Raw genomic sequence first — 22,725 nt, forward strand, 5'->3', positions numbered from 1 at the left:
GGGCTAAATTTATTTCTCCCCCCCTGCATGCACCCTTCGCCCCTTACTCTCTCTCCACACCTCATTCCCGAAGCTGATAGACCTATGGAAGCATGATAGATGGAGAAGTGAACGGAAGGGGGGGGGGTCTCTGCATGGATGCATACATGCATGCATGAATGTATATACACCCTGACCCCCCCCCAATCCTCTCGAACGCACGCCATAAACTCACACACACACACAATAGCATGAGTCTGAATGGAGGATTGGGGAGCATACCAAACGTAATCCATAGTTTTACATAATGGGGAGGAGAAAGAGGGGAGAGGAGTGTACTCCTGTAGCCGGGTGATAAAGATAATATGAATCATCTTTCTCGTCCTCTCGGTGTGTACACACACTCACCTAGGGAGATGCTGATATGCTATAGGGGAATATAATGAGATATGAAGAAGGTCTCCCCTGATCAGGAAGAACACATGTGGGTCATGGGTGTGCTTTATGCAATTTTCACAACATATAAGGATTATGGTTTGGCGTATACTGAGGAAATTGCTCCGAGTGCAAGTCGCGTGTGCAAAATGGCAACGCTGTTCGTTTCGACGTATTGCATAAAGGCCACGAGTTAGTCTGCGACATACTGCTCCGCGTGTTTGAGTGGAACGAAGAATATTCTGTGTCATACATGAGTGGTTTATCAGGGATATTTAGTTTCTGTTGTATGGGACTTAGTTGACGCTGCTGGTGATGCTAGTTAATGATCAATGAAGTCATGTTTGGAACAACATGCTATTGCAAGTCACTGAACGAAAAGGATTATAACAGGGGCGCCCCTTCAGATCTACTGTTTTAGACACCTAAAACCTGAACCACTACATGTGTATTTCCATTTTTCCCATTGATCTACTTGTTCTCGCTCATCCTTCACTTCCTACCAACCAACCGTGATACCTGCAGCTAGTGAAGTCCGGAGACAGCCGGGGCCAGACCTGGTCAGGGCGCGGCCAGGGGCCACATGCGTCCTGTTGTGTTCATGTGGCCCTTGTGTGGTGAGAGTGAACGCACAAAACTGGTCAAGTAAAAACGTTCACAGTTCAACTCTGCAACTTTGCTTCAGGACGAAAACATCATTCCCGCCTTTTTTGACCATATTGTTGGTGTGTTAAAAAAAAAAAAAGATTGATGATTCATTTTCTTCTCTTTCAAAATTACATAATATGAAGCTTTAGAGTTTAGAAGTCTCTTTGTCCCATCTCTCTTTTGCCTTGACAGTCCCCCAACCGTCAAAATGGAATCGCCCACACTAGCCCTAGAACTGCTCACTCTTCCTGCAACTGAAACTCAAAGCACCTAGGTTCACTCAAAAATGATGAAGGCTCCTATGGCTGTTGAATGGCATCAGCAGTAAAGCCTTTTGAATTTTGCATTCTGTTAGAAAACTCATCTTAACCGATGACCAAAGTGTTTCTATATAACCACACACACACTCCTATTGACTAAGAAGAGTCTTTTGTAAACTTTGGTGCTTCATCTTTTCCAATATAAAGCATTAAAAACCAAAGGATTATTTAGGATGGTATCTTCACTATACTTACAATTGCTCAGCAGCCTAACATTTATCGTCACATTATCATATATGCCATGTTTTTCTGCCCCAAATGAATATTAATGCGCTCTCTGATTAAAGTTTGTTTGTCGCTGCAGTTAATTAAGCGAGCTAAAGTGCAGCAGAAACTCTGCATACAAACAAAAAAAAAAGTCACTCTTAATTATGCAAGGAAAGTTAATTTCTCGGAATATAATTAAAGCCATTTAAATCATCAGGGACAGAATGAGATCAAAGATGTATATTTGATATCATGCAGATAGCGATTTCAAATGAGCAATGCCTCTTAACTTTATAATGATCTTTTGCTGCGGGAGTCGAGGCACTGACTTCTTTTGTGTTCATTCTGAAATAGTCTCCGAAGAATTAGAGGGAAATTAATTAGAAATAAGTGCAGATCAACATGCAGATTGCATTTCCAATGCAAATACATCTTCCCCCGGTTTTATTTTTGTTGAATTGATTAAATTAACATGAGTATTTTTGACATAAATTGGGGCCATTGGAACAAAGAAAAGTATTTCTTCACTTGAGTTCTGCCACTTTATGAGCATTTTTTTTTTTTTTTTTTTTTTTTTTTTTGAGTGATGGACTCGGTGACTCTGCATGCACCGTCTTCCATCTCTGATCACAGCACACACACACACACACACACACACACACACACACACACACACACACACACACACACACACACACGACAATGTGAACATATAGCAAGAGGCAAATCCTGAGTCTGTCTCAGCACCGATCTTCCTCCCTGTGCGTGTGCGTACTTGAGACAGGGGCCGAGTGGAGGGATCTTTCCTCACCCCGCAAAAAAAAAAAGTGATATATAAAAATGGAATTGTTTCCTCCATATTAGGAATCAAAGCCAGGCTTTATTGTGTCCACCATTTTGATTGCAGCCAGCAGACCTTGAGGAGGCAGGTGCAGCGCGATGAGTGTGTAGGTGTCACTGCATTCCATTCATTATTTTTGCCCTTTTTCCATTCTAGGTCGCATGCTTTTGTTAAAATCCATCGGCAGCTGATAAATGCTTAAAATTCATATGCATGGATGTGTGTGCATCTGCAGGTTGGTGTGCGCTTTTATAGCGCGAGAGAACTGTTGACCTCAGCTGCCGCCTCCCCCCCCACACACACACACACTGCCACCTCCTGTGTTTCTCGACGACCCTTGAACTTGACCGTGGAGGAGAAAGAGGAAGGGAGGTGCGGGGACTGGAGGTGAGAAACAAGCCACACTGATAGATAAAACATACAAGGGGTTTGAGGTTTTGGGGGTGCCAGACGAAGGCTATGTGTGATGCTAGCACACAGCCAGGTGCGCCTCAATTTTTTTTAGTTTATAGGTGTATTATGACAGGTATCACTTGATGCAAATATGCTTTGTTTTTATATTTGTAACTCGCAATCAAACATGTCATATATTTCATTGTTCCTTTTGCATTGAATTAAAGTAGGGCTCGCAAACAAGGTCTGACCTGACAGTGATCTGAAGGCAAAAGAAGAGCAAGAAGTTAAAGAAGAGGGGAAAGTTTGACGTGAGTGAAAGGAGAGAAGAAAAAAAAAGAGTTATAGCAGCAAGACAAGAGTGAGGAGGAGTCCGACGGAGAGGATGGAGAACAGGTGTGGGTGGCGTAGAGGGGAGTTGCAGGGGTGGGGGGTTAGGGTTCATGCTTATCTCGAGGAAAGTTATTGTGTGTGCATGTGCTTGTGTGTGCGTGTGTGTGATTCCATCTAATTGTGAGAAGGTGAGAGGTGAGGTCTAGGCACGCTTCACAAAAATGGGGCAGATCGTCAGACAGTTATAGGCAGCGCTGTAGCGCGTGTGTGTGTGTCTGCATCCTTGCTCTTCCTCTGCGTGCATGTGTGTGTGTGTGTGCACCTATGAGCGTGTGTTTTAATAGCCACAGTCAGAGAGCCTCTGTCAGATGGTCAGCTAATTGGCCATCTTACAAGTACAGCGGAGGCTGCTCGCAAATTGGCAAAAAGGGCAACTGGCTTCAATCTGATTCCAAACTCCTTTCTGTCACGATGCTGTCCATTAAACAACAGCTTAAGTCAGGGGAATGGAACAAAAATAAAGAAACACAAAACACAAAAAAGGAGGGGAAAGCGGCATAATTGTCCTTCAGAGAACCATGTTGCTCGGCTCGACCCAAGCGTGGAGAGAAAATGCAGATCATATTCAGTGTAAATACAAATTTGTGGGGAAAGTTGCTATTAAACCCCAGAGTTTTTTTTTTTCTCTCGCTCTCTACGCTGCTGTGTGTTTCCCAGTTACAGATGCCTCATGTATTTTAATCCAAGTAATGTCCCAACTGGGTTCCAATTAGGAACAGGTTTCCCAACACCCTGAGGGGAAACTGATAATTATGCTGTTGACTATGGCTGGGGCTCTGAGTGTTGTGTGTGTTTGGCTCTCTGGTTTCCAGGGGACACAACACAACTCATGTTAGTCTTTATTTATCGTCCAGCACTATTAACAATGCTGACGTTGTGCGCAGCACTCAACCAATCCTTCTAACTAGACACGAAATACCAAGTCAAACGTCATTTTGATTAAGCCGATCAAATGTCACCTTTGCAAGTCAATGTGAACTCTACAAGACAGTTGTTGTCCAGAGACTGTCCTTAACTAATGCTATTAGCTAGGTCAGTGTTTAGTTTTGCACAAAGGTCTAGTTTTTTTCTAGACAAAACCATGCTTTTGTCTTTGAACTTGAAGCATGTGTGAGGCTCTGGTGTGCTATTTTGAGGGTGACAGGTAACCGTGCCCTAATGTTCATAAAATCCCTGCTCACCGTCTAACCTTGAAAATAGAGAGTGACGCTGATGTAGTGGACAGCGCCGCTCTCACATCTAAACTCAAATGTTGAAAAATGTCCCCTCGGATAAAATGGATGACCCGGCTTCAGAATCAGTCGCTATAAATGCATTGTTTTGCAAGGCTGAGCTGACAAGAAAAAAGGAGAAAATGTTGAATTTGAAAAATCCTGCCAGAGCGGCAGATTAACAGCCAAGTGTGTTTATTTGTTCTTTTTCAAAATGTTTCAGGGGACGTTTGCGCCTCACTGCACTGTATTCTCAGACACTCTGGCTGTTTTCATGTTTCCTCACATATTTCATTTTGATGATATTCACCGTGTTTTTGCTCTATAGTGAAGGTACCCGCTGCGCTAGAAGAGCCAAACTGTTCAGTGACTTTTAATTCTATAGGTGATCATTTCACCTACCTGTCATGAGGACAGCATTTTCATTCATTCACAGAAATAAACAGCCGAGAGAGCTCATGCAACTCAGCTGTAAATGTTTTTAAAACCAAGCTGACACCATGTAAAATTTGAATCCCTTATGTTTTTTAAAATATCTTTCAAACGTCTCCGCAGTCAGGGAGAAGCGGTACTTTATTTTGGTTTGGAGGACGCTTTACCCGTCCTGCTCTGCGTATTCATGAACTGCTATTGTGCTGCCACTATTTCCATATCATGTTCCCTCACAGAAGGGAATTGAATATTGAAGATATTTACAGCGTCTTTCGTAATCTGTGCAGAAGGCCATGCTGAGACACACTGAGTGTGAAGTTATTCTTATCAGACAAGATTTTGGATGGGGGGTGCGGGAGGTTAAAATCCAAGTCCAATTTACAAATCTCAGATAATTTAACACTCCCCTCAGACAAGTTTTACATAGAAATGAAGGGGCCGAGAGCGGCTCATGGAATCTTTTGAGACTGCAAAACGACATAATTGTTTTGCGACCCAATCGGGTGTTATACTACAGATAATATATGGTTATTTCATACAGCCTCCAGACCGTCAAGATGTTTTCAATTTGGCACGGCCTGCGATCATGATATCACAGAGCAAAAAAAAAAAGACGGAGCTCCTAGTCTGGGATGGCCGGAGCAGCAAGAGGGCGATCATTTCGCCAAACTCAAAGCCTTTTTTCCCCCGCTCCCTCACTCTCTCTCCGGGACGAATAATTCCACAGTTGCTGAGGCACTGAAAAAGCAATCTGCGGAATACCCCAGGGTCATGTCTGTGGCCGGATGATTTGTGTGAAATGTCATACATTAAATATAAGTTTAACATTCAGCCCGGTACACTGTAAAACTGCCCTGTCGTTGCCACAGTCCACCATTTCCCTCAGTGCAGGGAGGGTTTGGGTTCACAAAGGAGATGAACACACAAAAAAACACACCCATACGCACACGCACACACACACACACACGCAACACCCCCTGTGTCGGCCCAATCTTAGAAGGAGAACGAAGGAGGGAGTTGCGGACAGCGGGGAGGCCATTCGATCCGCAGCTGCATTTCATTTATGAAAACCAGAACGTAAAATATATATATACATTTTTTTTTTCAATTTCATCTTGTATTTTTGACCCTTTTTTTCTTTTACTTCTGTCAGGCAAAAGTGGGCTGAGGGTTGTGGAGATGGAGACAGGTGGTGGGCTTCATGGAAGGAATACCGACCAACAGTGAGACCTTGTGAAGAGCACTGTCTTCTGATCCACTGATGTTGGAAATCACAGATACAGATTTGCCTACTGAAGTTCTGTTTTTCTTTTTTTTTCCATCTTCGTAGAGTACTGATCATTAAAACTCTTGTCTTTTTTTGCTCATGCTCATCATTTCTCTTTTTTTAATGATGTACTGTTACATTTTAATACTCATATGGATGTTGCTAACACATATTTGTTTCACAATTTGTAACTTTTTTGTATGTATTTTAGTATTAAATTGTATTTTTTCCAACAAGATTTCGTCTCACTTTTTTCTTGACAAAAAAAGATTATTTTTTTATCCTTTCTTTGTAATATTGTTTTTACACAGTATCAAAATTATAAAAAAAATCTCTCAAATTGATTCTCATGTTTCTAAATTATTTCACCAAAAAAAAATAGAAATAGATATTTCTAATTTTCTTATCAGTGAGGATAACACCATTTTTAAATATTCATTCTGTAAATGAACCAAGTTTATGCTTCATATATCAGGCTTTCCCCCCGTGCATGTTCATCTTGACGTATTAAGGTGCTGTGTCTGTATTGGCCTGTTCTCTCTCATTAGATCTTGGATCATTTACGACAAAGAAACATGCTTCACAAATTTCATAGCGATCAGACAAACTGGCTCGCCAATCACAGCAGCCTTCCTTGATAAAATGAATCGCCCCGCTCTGTTCTTGAGGCAAGTGTTGAAATGCAGCCTGAGATTAGACGGCAAAGAAGAAGGTGAGGAAGACGGGGAAAAGGGGTTGTAACTAATTCATAAAGTTTGAGGAAAATAGCAGCTACAGAGAGACGGGAGGCGAGCAAGACAGAGGGGAGAAAAAAGGTGTCTCCAGGGACGTCAGTGAAGCCGTCATGCTGGAGAGAGTGAGGATACTCTGTCCATTCTAGCAGATGAGAAAGAAATGACAGAGCGGGGTGCAAAGAATGTCATCTGGCAGATGGACAACTGATGAGTTTTCTCCCATTTCTCTTTGTCTTTCAGGCTCTTTCTTCCCCTCTCATGCCTTGTTTGTTTGCTCTCGGTAGGAGCTTCTGAAAACTTTCTGGTTGAATCACTGGAATAAGAGACATGTTTGATATGTAAAGGGAGGAACTATAGGCTGGAAAAAGTGGAATTCCTTCGTATTGAAGGAAATCAGCTTCAGCGAGGATTATGAAAATACCCAAAGAGAACCGTCTTTGAAAAAAGTATTTTGACCATTTTCCCTTTTATTGGTCCTTTTCAAGTATCACCGATAACTTACGAAATTATTTTAATGCAAACTTCAGAGTGTGTCTACCTCTTTTGGGGAAACATTTTCTCACAAGAGACTTGCACATGCAACTGCATATGCTAATGTGAACATTTTAGTTTAAATATTTGTCAGATTCAAAACGTAATCAAAACACAAATTTATTTCTTTATTTTTTGCTCTATCCAAATAGTCTTCTTGGGCGCCTATCCATGGTTCTTTTAACAGGTGTCTGGGAAGCACCCTTGTTCGATGACAACATATGCCAACCACATCTGCAACTACTGTGTTGGCCGTCTGCCACAAAACAAGCACAACTCCTCTCTATGTAACTCGTAACCTTGCTGCCATTTTCATCTTGTGATATGACCACTTCAGACTGAGAAATCCCTGCTATAGCATCCACAGCAGAGCTCTAGTGGGTTAGTAGTGGTCGTGGCTGATCCGGTGATAAAGAGAGATAGAGGCTTTTAAAGTCAAAGAAATCTAAACAATGCAACGTGTCCCCACATGTGGATGCAGTGTCAGCCCTGGTGACACAGTTCTTGTCTGTAGATATTCACCTGCCCTCCCGAAACACTCTTATCTACTCGCCACAGTTCAATTTCGTTTTTCGCCCGCTGGTGTTTGGCAAAATTTGCATCAAAAAAAAAAAAAAAGAAATGCATCGCACCCTTTCAACAAATTCCCTTTATTATATCCATGAATTGGCTCTGCATGAGATTTATCAATTTCACCTAGAAGGTGTTGCACTCGCCAGTGCATTTGTAAGCAAGTCGGGACTCTTTGAAGACAAACACAGCATCTTTTAATCTGAACCCCCCCTACCTTTCCTACCCTCCGTCTCCCTTTGCACTCCCCACTTCAAAGCCCAAACTCCAAGATGAAGGTTTGGAAAGTAATGGAAAACAAATTGTTCATTTGTATCTGGGAGGAGACCAGACACTTGAGCAAATTCTCTCTCCTGCATTCTCTATCTGTATCCATGACTCCTTAGTTGTCAGATGGCAGGTTACGGGCGGAACCAGGAACGCGCTGGCAGTTGCAAGACTCAGCTGTCTGCCTCTTCATATGTGCATTTCTTCCCATATTAAGTGAATGCATAAATATTTATTGTGGATCTGTCTCTATGCTGAGGCATGGTGTGACTTTAGAAAAAAAATAACAAAGCTTTGTCAATTCATTAAAATGTTTCTTTAACTGACAAATAATATGAGATTTGATTTTAGTGTGGGATATTTATTTATTTTATGTCTTTTAGTTAGCCATTGAAAATGTACAACAGTTAAACAGTAAAACACTTGCTGTAAATGCTCACTTTATGTGATCAGATCAGAACCGTTGTGAAAGCAGTGTAGTCAAGACTTTCAAGACTGTCAAGTCCAGAGCATACAGAGACCAAGTCCAAGACCAAAGAGGTGGGCGAGACCAACACCGAGAACAAGCAGAATACAGAGGCATAAGATCTATCGGCTCCTGCAACGAGGTTAAGTTTCTGGCATGTGTTTATCTGTCTGCATTCAAAATAACTTGAACAGTTATGGACGAATTTGGATGACATTTTCAGGAAATATGTGAATAGGGATAAGGAGCAAATGATTTTGGGAGTGATCCGATCACAATCTGGATCTATTACTTTTTAAAGCATTCTTTATCATTGCATATTGAGGGATGCTTTTTGTCATGGGGAGATTGTGTTGGGACTGAACTGAAGCTGCCTGTCGAAGATTTGCTTTTCTAGTTTCTCACTGCAAAAGAAACGGTTATCGGGGTTTTTTTTTCAAAATAAATCAATAACTGCAACGCTTCCATTGTTTCTGTTCACTGTTCACAGTTGCTTTCATGTTCTGTGAGGACAAGGTGGCTGGTCCTGATTGTGACGACAGCTTCCCTGCTTTCCCTCGTCTTCACTTGAGCTCTGGATCACATCTGAAACCCATATTTTTGAGTTGTTAGTTCGACCCAGCGTTGCATTCAAGCGTGACACCGCAGGTGGAGACCTGGACACAATCGCTAACGTACAGTACGGCCAGTGAAGAGTGTCAGTGCTGTATATGTTTATCACAGTCATTTGTGTATGTTTGGCTCCTCAGACCCGTGATAATGAAAACGGTTTGACAGGTGAAGGCCAGGCTGCGTCTTCTGAGCCATTTATCCACAGGCAGGCAAATCAAGCCAGCAAATCAGGAACAATGGAGCCCTCAAAGAGGCGAGTTGGGATCAAAGAAGCGCTAACTGGCCATTGCAATCCAATTGAAATGTTCACTTTGCATCTCTCCAAAGGTAATGGATGTGAAGGGTGGGAGGTGAAAAGAAAGGGCTGCCTGCGCACATTTGATGAAAATTATGGAAAGAAAAAAAAAAAAAAGTGGGACAAAAGTGCATGCGACAGTCTCGGCCTTCTCGAGTCATCTCCTGCAGAAGCTTGATAATGTCTCCATGTTATTTTGACTTTGAATCGGCAAAGAGCCATTTCCCCACTCCCTTTTCCTCTCCCTTTGAACCTTCCAATAGTGCCATTATGATGATATATAAGCTGGTGTACGGCGGCCCTCGCGCATGTGGAGGAGGATTGAGGCAGGCTATCTTAAAGTGTCCTCTCTCCCTCATTCCCACACTGTCGCTATCTTCCTCGCTCGATTTTACTCCCTTTGTCTACCCATTACTTCCTCCTTCCATCTCTCCATTTGAATGTGTTGATCACCTGGGGAGATGCCGCATTAATGCTGACGTCCGGTGAAAAGCAGAATCTCCTCTTTATTTATCTGCACTAAAATTCCTCCCAATCTTTCCAGCACATTTCACTCAATCACGCAACTCAGGCCATTCCATTAGCCACACAGGGGCGTTTTACCCCATTGAACACAACACGCCCTGCACTTCTATGAATATAGATTCTCCTAAATTATGTATAATGGGAGTGCTCAGATTTTAGCATTTTTACTAAGAGGTTTTGAGGGTGTATGAGTTGTTTCTGCCGCTTTTTAAGTGCATCTTGAATTCCCAGTGTTTGCGGCAGATTGGTGTTGCTGTATCTCCGGGTTTGTGGATTGTAAATGGAGCATTATGGACGTGAGTGATCATCTGAAGTTTGAAGCAAGTTGGTGCAAAGTTCACTCGGAGCGTGCTGGGATATGATGGGGAAAATGACTGCGCCTCGTCTCCCTGTGAACCCAGTCGCTGTCGCGCCACTGCTGACGTAATGGTGAGGACTAATGAAGTCAACGTGGGATTTGTCGCAGCGCTTCCATCTTTGCTGTTGTGGCTCAGAGCGGTTTGTTTAATTGGACTGTGAGTAATTCTAATTCACGTTTTGGCAGTTGGTGTCCATGTTGCCCAGCATGGGGGCAGCACTGGGCTCAACAAATAGGCGAGCTGTTCTGTAATCTAAACCCAATCAACATCCTCATTACTGACTTTAGGCGGCTGCCACATCAAAAAGAAGGTTCTGTTGCCTTTTTTTTCATCGATTATTTACAGTGACAGGCCGACGAGTCCGATGTTTTAATGCTCTGCAGTTCATCCAAGCAGTGCTTTCAGCAAACATATACACATTTAAGCAAGGTCCTAGCATCACAGTTTCAATGCTCAATACATACATCTATGTATTTTATTATCTTTGAAAGGCTGTTATGTATTATTTGGTTGCACCATGATGTGACTGTTTGATGTATTATGAACACATTTAAATTGGTTTTCATTGGTTGCTGATAATGAATCTTTGAAAGATTCCTTGCTAGAAGAACAGAAAACACCTTTGTGATACAGTGTTTTCTTTTGAACAGCAAAACACAAACAGTGGCAAATGGATTTTTGCCGTTTTTTTTCCAGAAACTGGCATAGATATTGATTTAGAAGTGATTTGATTTGGATGGATTTCAGAAGGCTTTGAATTGTTTCCTATCTCATTTCTATAGTTCCTCAGTTCCTGCGGCTGCTCATGCTCGGTTGCATCCCAAACCCGCTGAAAATAGGAAAATTTCACTTCATTACAGACAAGGTCAAAATGAGTCGCTAAAATGGAGCAGCTTACATGTGAACCAGGTGACAAAAATCAACTACTAGCATTTCTGAACAAAGGTATCGACCCATCCTGTACAACTCTGGGCCATTGTTCCGCATGTCTTCCTAGCTCAAATTTTAAAGACTCCTTCCTGAGCTGAGGCGAGCGGAGACAGGTAACAGCACTATTTTTAACGAAAACTGTAGAAGCTATTGGCTTGCTGTTCTGAGTGAAAAGTCCACTATTTATCAGCTTCAAATATGTACCATGCAACCGTCGGAAGCGTGATTCATGACTCAAACTGAGGACCTTTTTTCTGAGTGTCTGAGTAACAGCAAAATTAACGCTATTACATGAAGACGAAGACTCTTATTTTGCCTGCTATATAATGTGGATGCAATCTCCCTCCCGATGTAGATGCCATCTCCCTTTTGTGTTTGAAGACGGAGCTAAGGAAGAACTAGATTAACAAAGACGCGCATTTTTGAAATAACCTCTCCATCGTTGTCACCTCCAGGTCAGTCGATCCCTTTCATCAGCAACAACATCATCTAGTTTATGACTTTGCTTATCTAACAAACTATGTTTACAGAACGGAATAGAACGCTCACGGTGACCTTTGACCTCTCATTGCCAGCGTTCTGGAGACCGACACCGTGTGTGGAACCTTTGTGTGCCTGACCTGCCGTCTGCGCTGCAGCAGAGTGTCCTTAACAGCTGCCGCAGCTCTGTCAGCAATAAAAGCCATCAAGATAGGGATTCTTGAAAGCGCAACTAAAATGCAATTGCCGCGTCGACTACGGCATGCACATCTGGCCAGCAAATCCTGTAAGGTTGAGAAAAACCTGAGGGAAGTCTGTCTCTCTGTCTGACGGCGAAGTAGCAAATAGCAATATAAAGAGTATCAATAGTATATGATCGAACAAAAGAAGGGCAGTGCTCGATAAACATTGTGTTTTACACAAATGTTTTGTTGTGTTTATGTTTATGTTTATGTTTTTACAAATTGTTTGGCCAAAAGCAGATGATGTATCACTGACACACTCCAGGACTGACAGGTTCGAGTTTCTAAATTGAATAAAATGCTTTGCAAACGTATGCCATGGAAAATTACATCGCAGCTCAGCACAACCTCAAAGAGACACACTGGCTTTTTCTGTCACTTTGTACTCAATACTTGTTCCTAAAAGTAATGGTATTTCGGATGATGAAGTTGAAGTAACTGAGGTGGTGGTGCGATGCTGGTTGTTTATTTGCCCGTCAGTTCATGACATGCGTCAACTGGCCGAGAGCAACATGCAATGATGTACTGTAACCATGGCAATCCACTCTTGGAGTGTGTGTCTATGTGCGAGTGTGTATCGGTGTGTGCACACGTGTGTATATCCATTTGTCTGGTTATCAGTATTGATCTGATCTGTTGTCCTAAAGTATGTTATTGACCAAAAATGGTGTTCGCATCACGTCTAATCTGTTCTCCCTCAGATATAATTCAGCAAACAATTTCGAAACACTTGTTAGTTTTGCTCTAAAATGTGTCTGTGTGCCTCTGCTGGATTCTGATAGATTTCTGACAACCTGATGTTGCGATGAGAGGAGCCAAATATAGTCACTCTTCCAGTAAGAGTAGGATGCTTTTTTTCAGGCAGAAATACACACTTGCTCGCAAATAAACATATACCACTTACTCTTATAGAAACAAACGCGCTCACCAGCACTTGCTATTGATCTGCAGCTCAGTTCGTGCCAGCAGGAAGTACAATCCTGTGTTGATTCGGAGGATTGGCTTTCTACAGATTCACACACCTTAGATGATTGTTTCCAGAATAAATCTACACAATTTGCTCTCAGCCGACTGTTAAAACACATTCTCCCCTTTTTCACGGCCGGCTACAAAGCTGTCGATCTCATATAAGCTCACACATGCTGGAGGATCCCTATGCAACACGCCATGGGTGTCTGGAGCGTCTTTTTGTCAAAATCTTCACAGATTCATTCTTTTTCTCACTCATTCACTAAAATGTAGTGTCAGTAGGATTTTGTACTAAAACCGTGCATTGTATTGATCATTTAGTGAAGAGTGTACTCTGATAACCTGTTGAGTCTATTTCATTTCCGTCTTTGTTTCATCTTGTTTTCATCTTATATGAGGCTAAAGGTAATCTCATATGAGTACAGTGGTACCTCGGTTTTCGAATGTCCCAGACTTCGAACAAATCAAAGTTCGAACAAAAATTTCAAGATTTTTTTGCTTCAGATTTCGAACGAAAATCCAGAACTCGAACGCCCCTGAAAAAAGCCAGAAAAAAACATAGTGTGCGTGGACCAATCAGCTGACCCACGATGCGCTTTGTTATTGTGTATAACGCAGCCTCTGTATGCAGACGTGTCACGTTAGTTACATTTACTGACTGTTTTTCTTCATATTGAGGTGTAAAACCTTTCCTGTCTCCGCACTGGACCGTGGTAGAGTGTCACAGGGGAGGTGCTCGCTCTCCACACCTCCGAGGCTGGAGCGCTCACTCCAGGGTTTGATGTCCTGTTGTGGGCTGGAGCTGGGACAGGGATGAGGCGAGTCTGGGACAGAGCGTTACTTGGTTTATGACTTTGTCACAGCCAAACTGCACAGAAGCGCACATTCAGAGCTGGACACGCACCGGGCACCTCTTCACTTCTGGAGAGACGTCACTCACTCGGCAACCCCTCCCACATGCAGCGGCCACACACATAGAGGAACAGCGCACCTGCAGCAGACACTCTACATTCACTCCTACAAAAGTCTATTTTAAGGCTTGGAACCCATCATTTCTTTTTCCATTCATTGTAATGGGAAAAATCGATTCAGATTTCGAACAACTTGCTTCTCAAACGACCTTCTGGAAGGGACTGTGGTCGAGAACCGAGGTACCACTGTAGTTTGTTTGTAGTTTCTTTACATCTCTGGAATTGTTAAATTGTTCATCATGTTCATGCCCATCCATCCTCTATCCTCACCCGCTTATCTGTCATTGGGTTGCAGAGACAGCAGCTTCAAAAGGTCGAGCCGAACGTCCTTCTGCAACTGCTAAAAGGGAGGCGCCCAGGGGAGGCCCATGAGATGCCCATGAGATGCCCAAACCACCTCAGCAGGCTCCTTTCAATGTGGAGCTGCAGCAGCTCTACTCTGAGTCTCTCATGAGTGACAGAACTCAACCTATCTGTCGGAGGAAACTCTTTTCAGGCGGTTGTATCCAAGTCTCGTTCTTTCTGTTATGGCCCAAAGCTCATGACCATAGATAAGGGCCAGGATGAACTTTAGGCCTTTTGGCTCAGCTCTTCTTAAATGGCTTGTACTGTTTGTTTTCTAAAGCATCATGCTGCATTTGTGATGCAACAAATATTGGACGACGGTTAATGCTAATCACAGTGTTTCTTCTGTACACTGCACATGGGGCCCGTTTTCTTTTTTACAGTGTGGATAGTATCACAATACTTACTACGACGCATCATTTGGTCACTGCTGTATTGTGATACATATTACATGGCCAGATTCATTTGGAGTCACATGTGTCTGAGGCACCAAGTTCAGAAATGTCTCTAGTTGTAATTCAATTGTAAATGTTGGACGTTTACATCAGACTAACCCTCATAATAATTTTACTTTGTTACTCAGAACTAACTGAGCTAGGATCAGACACTTCTATCGGAGGTCTGTGGTGTGTGTCATGTTCGTTCTCATCCCAAATGACTGGGTTCCGCCTTGACCACAATACTCCATCTCAAATCTATTTGTGAAAAGAGAAACTATATTTCATTGTGCGTTTGTATCAAAGGCCACCTAAAGTAAAAAAAAATCTCAAGCAAGCACAAAACTACCAACGGCAGCCTTTTGCATCCTGATACGTCATCCAAGCTCTTTACTTTCCTAAATCAGGCCTGTGTCGTTCAAAAAGAATCAAATTAAGCTGGCCGGAGATGTTTTTTTTTTAGCCCCTTCCTGGCCTTCTGAGAGGTCATAAGTCTAATGTAATTATGGTGCATAACTGTGGTGAAAGAAACCAATGCCAGGAAATTATATGAACATACAAGCTGTAAACTGTAGCTTTCTCTTCGCATAGCGGATTGTTTTTTATGACTAAATCAATATATTTAGAAAAGGCTTGTAAAGCAGCCCAGTTGGTGGCTTTATTTAGGATTGCCTTCAGCTGACCTCTTAGTTCTCAGCCTCTGCCTTCCGTGCACTGGAGCGCTCTGCACAAGACGCAAGTGACATCAAATTCTGTTTTGAGGGGACTGTTTATTCGTTGCTTCTTTTTTATACACAAAGTGTAATCCAAGGAACAATTAATCCAATAGTTTTGAGGTGGGCAAAGTGCGGGCCGGGGACCACACGCGGTCCTTTGTCTTTATTCCTGCGGCCCTCATGGGATACTCTTTTCCGTTGCTTTTTATTTTTGAATTAGATTCTTTTAATGAATTAATGCTCATTCTTACAATATATTCATCCTTTTTAGTAAAACACCTTGTAATAACATCTTCAGTGAACCAGCGCTTCGTCCTGTTCAGGGTTGCGGGGAGTGCTGGAGCCTATCCCAGCGGTCATGGGGCGAGAGGCACAGATACACCCTGGACAGGTCGCCAGTCAGTCACAGCTTGTAATAAACTGCCTTTTAAAAATATTTCTGTTTTCAAGATTCACCCTTAAAGTCATCCATTATTGATGATGTACATTGAGATTCTTGAAATAAAATGAATCAATGAAAAAACAAATAACATGATGTCATGGTGAAACTAGTCTTTTCTATATATCCATAAAAATCAAGTCACAAAACTTGTGGTTTAATTAAGTTCCTATTTTTTTCTGTCCCACTGTCGTTTGGATTGACATCATCAACATTAGTCTCAGGGAAGAATGTGGGCGCTGACGAAATTGAAGTAGCCACCCTGCTATAGTGGATATGCAGGATCCCAACACTGTTGTTACGAGCACAATAGCTGTTTCAGGGTTAATGGGTTGTTTTTAATGCTAGAGTACTTCGAGAGTAAAGATATGCAACTTCTACTTCCTCTTCGTTTTTTTCCCAATTTCTTTTTTTATGAGTGAAAATGCCAATTTCACGGCCAAAAAACAGTCTACACAATGTGATACGATGCAGAGCAGTGCATTAAGCACAGTTAAATGAATGCATGAGTCATTTCTGCTGGCTTTGGTTTTTCAATAATAGGTGGAGTATGTTTACATTGCAAAGAGAAGGCTTAAAAATGAAAGTCCATTGGAGCTTCTCTCCACTTGAAATATTGATGTGTGGCGAATCCAAGCCAATGAACAAACATTTTAAAGCATCCCACTATTTTTTTTTTAAACGGGAAAACATGAAGTCTCTCATTCTCTATCTTAACCCAAGTTTACTTGTGGTAAACATTTCCAGTGTCGCTACTGAAATAAAAGCTTCAGATGTCATAATGTCCATGAACGTAGATGCTGTGCGGTCGTTTTTGGACAGGCTTTTTTTCCAAGACTTTTTTCAAGGGCTAGATTTTGGTTTACAAATATTTCAATCTGTATCATCAAGAAATAAGTCAAAAGCAATATTTCTGTAATGTGTATTCATACTGTTTAACTGGATATTATTTTTTTTTTACTAATTCCAGGTGTTATGTTGTGTTGCATCCATGTAGTGCAATGTTACACAAATGTTTTACACACTGACCATTCACTGAAAAATAATTTCCATTAATGCACATATTCACGTGTTTTCTGAATTTGGATGCCAACGAGGCTATTTGATAGTTCTGAAACAATCTGACTTGAAATGCTAAATAAAAGTGATAAATACTGACTATGTGACCCCAGGCAATGATATCGAATTGCAGTGAATATTTTATTCAAAAATAAATAAATTCAGATCTCAACTAAAACAATGTGTTCATAAAACTTCCCTGAGGACCTGACATCATAAACTCCATATTTGTTTGATGATGACGTTGCTCCATATTCACGCTAAACTGTTGCTGTACTTGCTCAAAGCCACATATAGGGATTGTGTTTTAATCCAGTTCATCCGACATCGTATACAGTCAACGTCCAGATTGTTTGGGTTGAACGGAGCCATTTTCTACCCTCCTGCCATGATTTACTTCCTGCTGTGCATCTAGTTTTCATGTCTTTGACTGAACCAGCATGTCACATCAATATCTGCATTTCCAGTACCTTTTATAAAACTACTCTGCTCTATTAGAAATATGTACATACATTCGCAGTGAGGTTGTTCTGTTATTTCTGGATTTATATTTGCTTCCATTTCCATTCAGCTGCTGAGGGGGCACCGAGACTGAGGTTTATAGCATGTGCATGTGTGTCTCTGCGTGTGTGTGCAGTCCAACATGCTTGCAAATGTGTGTGTCTGGCGGATAGGAATACAACTTCTCGGACATTTAATCTTGCGGGAATTTCACGCTAGTTACCGCTTGTCATCAAACGCTTCTAGCGTAGAACACTGCGGCAATCTTTTATTGGCGGATGTTCGGAACAAATTCACTGTCAGGCCCCCTGGGTGCCCCTCGTACCCTTTAGATAAGCCTGAACTATGTGTGCGTGAAGATGTGTTGGCCTGCGTCCATGCTGGGACGCATAAAACACTTGGGCCGTCCCCTCACTGTTAAAGAAGATCATTTTAATACAAGCGTAATAATACATTAGTGCATGTTGCACGTGTGTGTCCACATTGCTGAATAAATGGCTTTGAAGCGTGAGAAAGTTTTTGCAAAGTTGATGTGAAGACGCCTGAGGTATGTATTTAGCATCATTTTGTATTAGTTACCTTTAAAACCATCATGTGTCACCTCTCAGGTGACCTGGGTTTCTGCTAAGAAAAGAAGAATGGGTTTGTTTGTAAAAAAAATTCAGTGAAGTTAGTCACAGTCACTGAGCATGTTCCTGTCATTGTAAAATGGGATCTACTCTCTAGTGGCTTTGTCATTCAAACCGGAATAGATGGCCGGCAAAGATAAATATAAATGAAACTGGCACGTTCGTTGACTGAGGTGAGTAGTAGCTACACAAAACATTTATCTATCAGGACTGCAACTTTAAGAGATCCATTCAATATAGACAAAAATACTTCATCAAGCCTGTCAAATATGAAATCAAACTCGATCCTCGACTCCACAAACTACGAGGATTGTGATCAAATAAAGAGCAAACATGTGAGACAGGTGTCGAACAGTCCAGATAATCTTTGACAGGTGTAGAACTGCTTCTGCTTGGTCATCGCCACACCGTGCAGTGACCTGGGGAGACGGTGAAGTAGTTGAGCGGGTTGCCAGGTTTTCTATTGCGGTCTCGTGTAGCTTGTTACAACTCCCCGGCACATTTTTTCGACATTTTGAGCAAATATATTCAATAAACGCACATCAGTGCATCCTTACTGCCCAGTCCAGTAGTCTTTCTCTCAAGTACAAACCCAGGCAGTAACTATAAAATAGTTGTTTGCTAGTAGATTACATATCAGTACTTTAAAGTTTATTTTCAAGACATACACCAGGTTTACCCTTCTGCACTTCTTCTACCCGTGAAACATGTTTGTGCATCACCATGCCAAGAATTAGTCTGGAAAATTCCTAATCATGCAGGTAAAATTTCAATGAAAGATGGGATGGTTTCAAGAGGAAAAGCAGAATGTCCCCAGTGCTGTGGATCACTGATGAAGCAGGACAATTTATGTTTTTTCTAGCTAATGTATACTAAAATTAGCCGTCACTCATTAACATTACACTAATAAAGGACATCAAAGGCTGTTCAACAAATAGTCATTTTTGTTCAGCCTGCCACTTGGTCTGTGTTTGGATTTTAGCCCTTGGCAGAGTTGAGTTTGACACACCTGAGCTAAAGCCCATCTGCTACTGTGCCGTGTAACTCGAATACAGTCTTCAGTCTTAGTCAAAAATAACTAAACATTTATGTTGCGCCGTCTGAACGTCTCTGAAAGTCTTATGCGTTTGCTTAGGAACCACCAGCTGCTAGATCCATTACTACGATTTCCAGTGGGTGAGTCCCTCCATCAGCCTTTCACACACACTCATAGACACACACATCTGAGAGCCATACCCAAATAGCTTTTAGCAGGACACATATTTTACACCTGTCCGGGTGACTTTGAAGTTCAGGTGCTTTACTGTTAAACGTGATGCCAGGTTGTCCTTTAATGCGTATCGCAGCCTTAACAACCTCGACACATTTCCCCCTTCCACCTTAAAAAACGGGAAGTTGCGATCTTGATCTCGTATGTTTTTCTCCTTTGTGCCTGACGTTGAAAGCTTCTTGCAATTAAACTTGCAACCAACAACAAAGAGCACGTTTGTCTAATAAAATAATCTGTCTAGCAGCCACGGCGATTTTGACTCTCACCATTGCGACATGCTGTTCAATCAGCTGTTTTTTGAGGACATCATAAATGGCAGGCTGTCTCGGAAATATGTTTGCTTGTTTTACCTGACCCACTTTTACTTACTGCGCGCGTGTGTGTGTGTGTGTTTGTGCGATGTCCCCCTTTGCTCAGAAGGTTGTAAATGTAATCTTAGACACATGTTACTTGGGCTGATGTTTTTCAGATTGATGTCAGTTGCGATTAGCATATCTCCTGCCAAGACACAGGAGTGCTCTTTAGAGCTTGGCCTCCGTTGGGTAAACACAACTGGGCTGCCATTTTGAATGATTGCACAATGATTATTTGATGCAGTGATTTATTTTGAACACAGTAAGTAAACCGAGGCAAGAAATGGATGAGAAATTTGACTGACAAGCTCCAAAACAAAATTCTACCCCAAGACACTCTCTTGACACCCTTTTCAAGCGATGTATCATTACGCCCTGCCCTCTTAAAAACACCAGGTTTTCAATTCTCTCCTGCTTTCACAAGAATATTGGTGCAGTTTAATGTACATTTTCGTGTTTGAAACTGAATTGTGATTTTTGTTTGAATTTGTTATCTAGTTTTAAGAGCTGATGTGGAGTCTTGCCTTTTTTTTTGACTACATAAAGATCACATAGGTATCCCAGCTGTGTTCAAGGTCCTTGTTTTGTGAAAAAAAGGTGGACTACTCTGGCGGTCTGTGGTTCTGCAGCGTCATACGTAACTTGCTATCCTTATAGGCTCTGAGGCTCTTGGGCACTGCATCCTTCATTTATATCCAAATGTGTTTATTTTTCCTGATATCCTGCTGTGATTTATGTACAACAGTGACTGTAACATACTCTGTGGTTATATATATTTATTATATTTTTCCATATTGGTCACAATTTATTTTACTGTACTGTATATATCGATATATGCTTTGTCTTCCCTGTTATTGTTGCCCATTTTACACCTGCCTTGGTTAAATATGATATGTGAAAAGATAGATTTGATTCAAATTTCCTATGTTCATGCTCCCAAAATTAAGAGACAAAACACCCTGAATACACAGTTATCTTCTCTTGAAAGGCAAGTCAGCCATGTTAATGCAGCTATAGTCTTCAATGCCAGACACTGCAATGGTTTCATTTACATTAATCTTGAGCTCTGGAATTCTTTCTCTGATGTAAGACAGCGGGGTGCTCTGCAAGACGAATTTCTTGCCATCTCTGGAGAGCAGACATAGGGATTCTCAACACACCCCTCAGACAATGATGGTGGCGGGAAGGGGGGGCCATATTTTTCCTACTCTCTCCTTCCCGTCTCGCTCCACACCTCCCTGACCCCGCTTCCCCTCCACCTGCCCGGCAGAGTGGGAGAATAAGTGTCGCACCAACAGGGGGTGGCCGTGTCTGAGACCAGTCGAAAGTCTGATAAAAGTAGTTAAAAGAAAGCCAGCCGGGGTGCAGAAGCGGGAGGAGGAGCGAGGGACAACAAGAGTGACTGACCAAATACCTGCTGACAGAACACGGGAGGAAGACAGATGCAGAGAGGCCCAGAGAGAAGATGAGAATATATATGCGGTGGCCAGTGTTGTGAGACAAGGCAGGTTGCTGTCACTTTAAAAATTACTGTAATAAAAGTGACCGTCGGAAGATGGATCTGGTGATTTTGGCTTGCTAATCAGTCATCTGTGAAGAGGACCACAGCCTAGATTCAGCAGCTGCCTGACACCACTTGATTGATGCCTGCACCTGATACAAAAAGGCCCATTAACTGTCCACTATCCAACTGGGAGGAATGACACCAAAATGCTAGGGAATTCAACAACGCACCATACATCGTCTTGAATTTTCATTTCAAGTTAAAACTAAATGTTCACATTCATTATGTTCCTCATAACCAGAACCAAAATTTGGTTCTGCTTTTTATCACCGTGGACCACCGTAGAAAAAATGGGGGGCATCTTACATCCTATTTGGAGGAGACCACTGGTCAGACCGAGGAGCAGGTGGGCACATTACACCTCCATTTGAATCGCAGCTAAATGGTTTGAGGAAAGGAAAGTTTAATGCCCTAATAAAAGAGTGAGCACAGAGACACGATGATGGCGTAAAGCTTGAAAATGAAAAGATGGACGAATAAATAATGCATGGTATAAACGTAATATTCTCTTTTTTAAAACATTTTTGAAGAGGGTTACAAACTTGTTTTTATTGTTCCAAGACTGTGAAAGCTCCTGAAGGCTCTTGTAAAAGGCCATCATCTTGATTTAGATGGTGCATTCGCTTGTATTTTTCTACAGGGCAGAATTGTTGAAAACAGCTTCTTATTGCTTCAGTATATCTTCAGCACAAATATTCTCCATGTTAATGACACATCAGACTTCCTCAATCATGCGTCCTTCCTCGCGACTGTTTTGGCAAACTTGTCTTCAGGAAAGAGGCGCAGTGGATTCCATGTTTGTTATGGCGCAGGAGTGAGAAATGTTTATTATTACGTCTGCGACGATCCCAAATCTCAAATAATCCCTTAATATTTGCCAACTTTGGGTGCACTACAGAAAACATACACTTCAATTAATGTTGTTGAGCATGGCTCTGAAAATCAACGTATATCATAGTCATAGTTTTTGTCGTCACCTGCGGAAATGAGTGGCAGCAGTTCAAATATTTTGGCCCTTAATTATTCACACGCTTCTGTAGTTGATGTGGTTTGGCCCCAAACTCAGACAAAAATGCAAATGCATGTGTTCCAGAAGTGAATGACTTTTTCTTTTTTTTTTTTTGTTTTGCCTCATGACATGTGAGAAATAATGACCCGGCAGCTGAAACTCATATCTCCTCATCTCTCCTTCACACATATATATATCCCCCCCCACTCTCTCTCTCTCTCTCACTCTCTCTCTCCTACACACACACACACACATACACAGAGATTGCCTGCAATAATAATAACCCCTCAGACAACAGCTTCACCCCCACTCTCCCCTCATCCTCA

The 22,725-nt window shown here is 41.9% G+C and overlaps 1 long non-coding RNA gene across 1 annotated transcript in view; it reads right to left on the minus strand.

Annotated features, from left to right (window-relative positions):
* Positions 1-22,725, minus strand: part of LOC128756389 (uncharacterized) — a 35,172-nt gene that overhangs the window by 12,241 nt on the left and 206 nt on the right. The window lies entirely within an intron of this gene.

Source organism: Synchiropus splendidus, chromosome 3, assembly GCF_027744825.2.
Source record: "Synchiropus splendidus isolate RoL2022-P1 chromosome 3, RoL_Sspl_1.0, whole genome shotgun sequence".
In the NCBI taxonomy this organism is placed as follows: Eukaryota; Metazoa; Chordata; class Actinopteri; order Syngnathiformes; family Callionymidae; genus Synchiropus; species Synchiropus splendidus.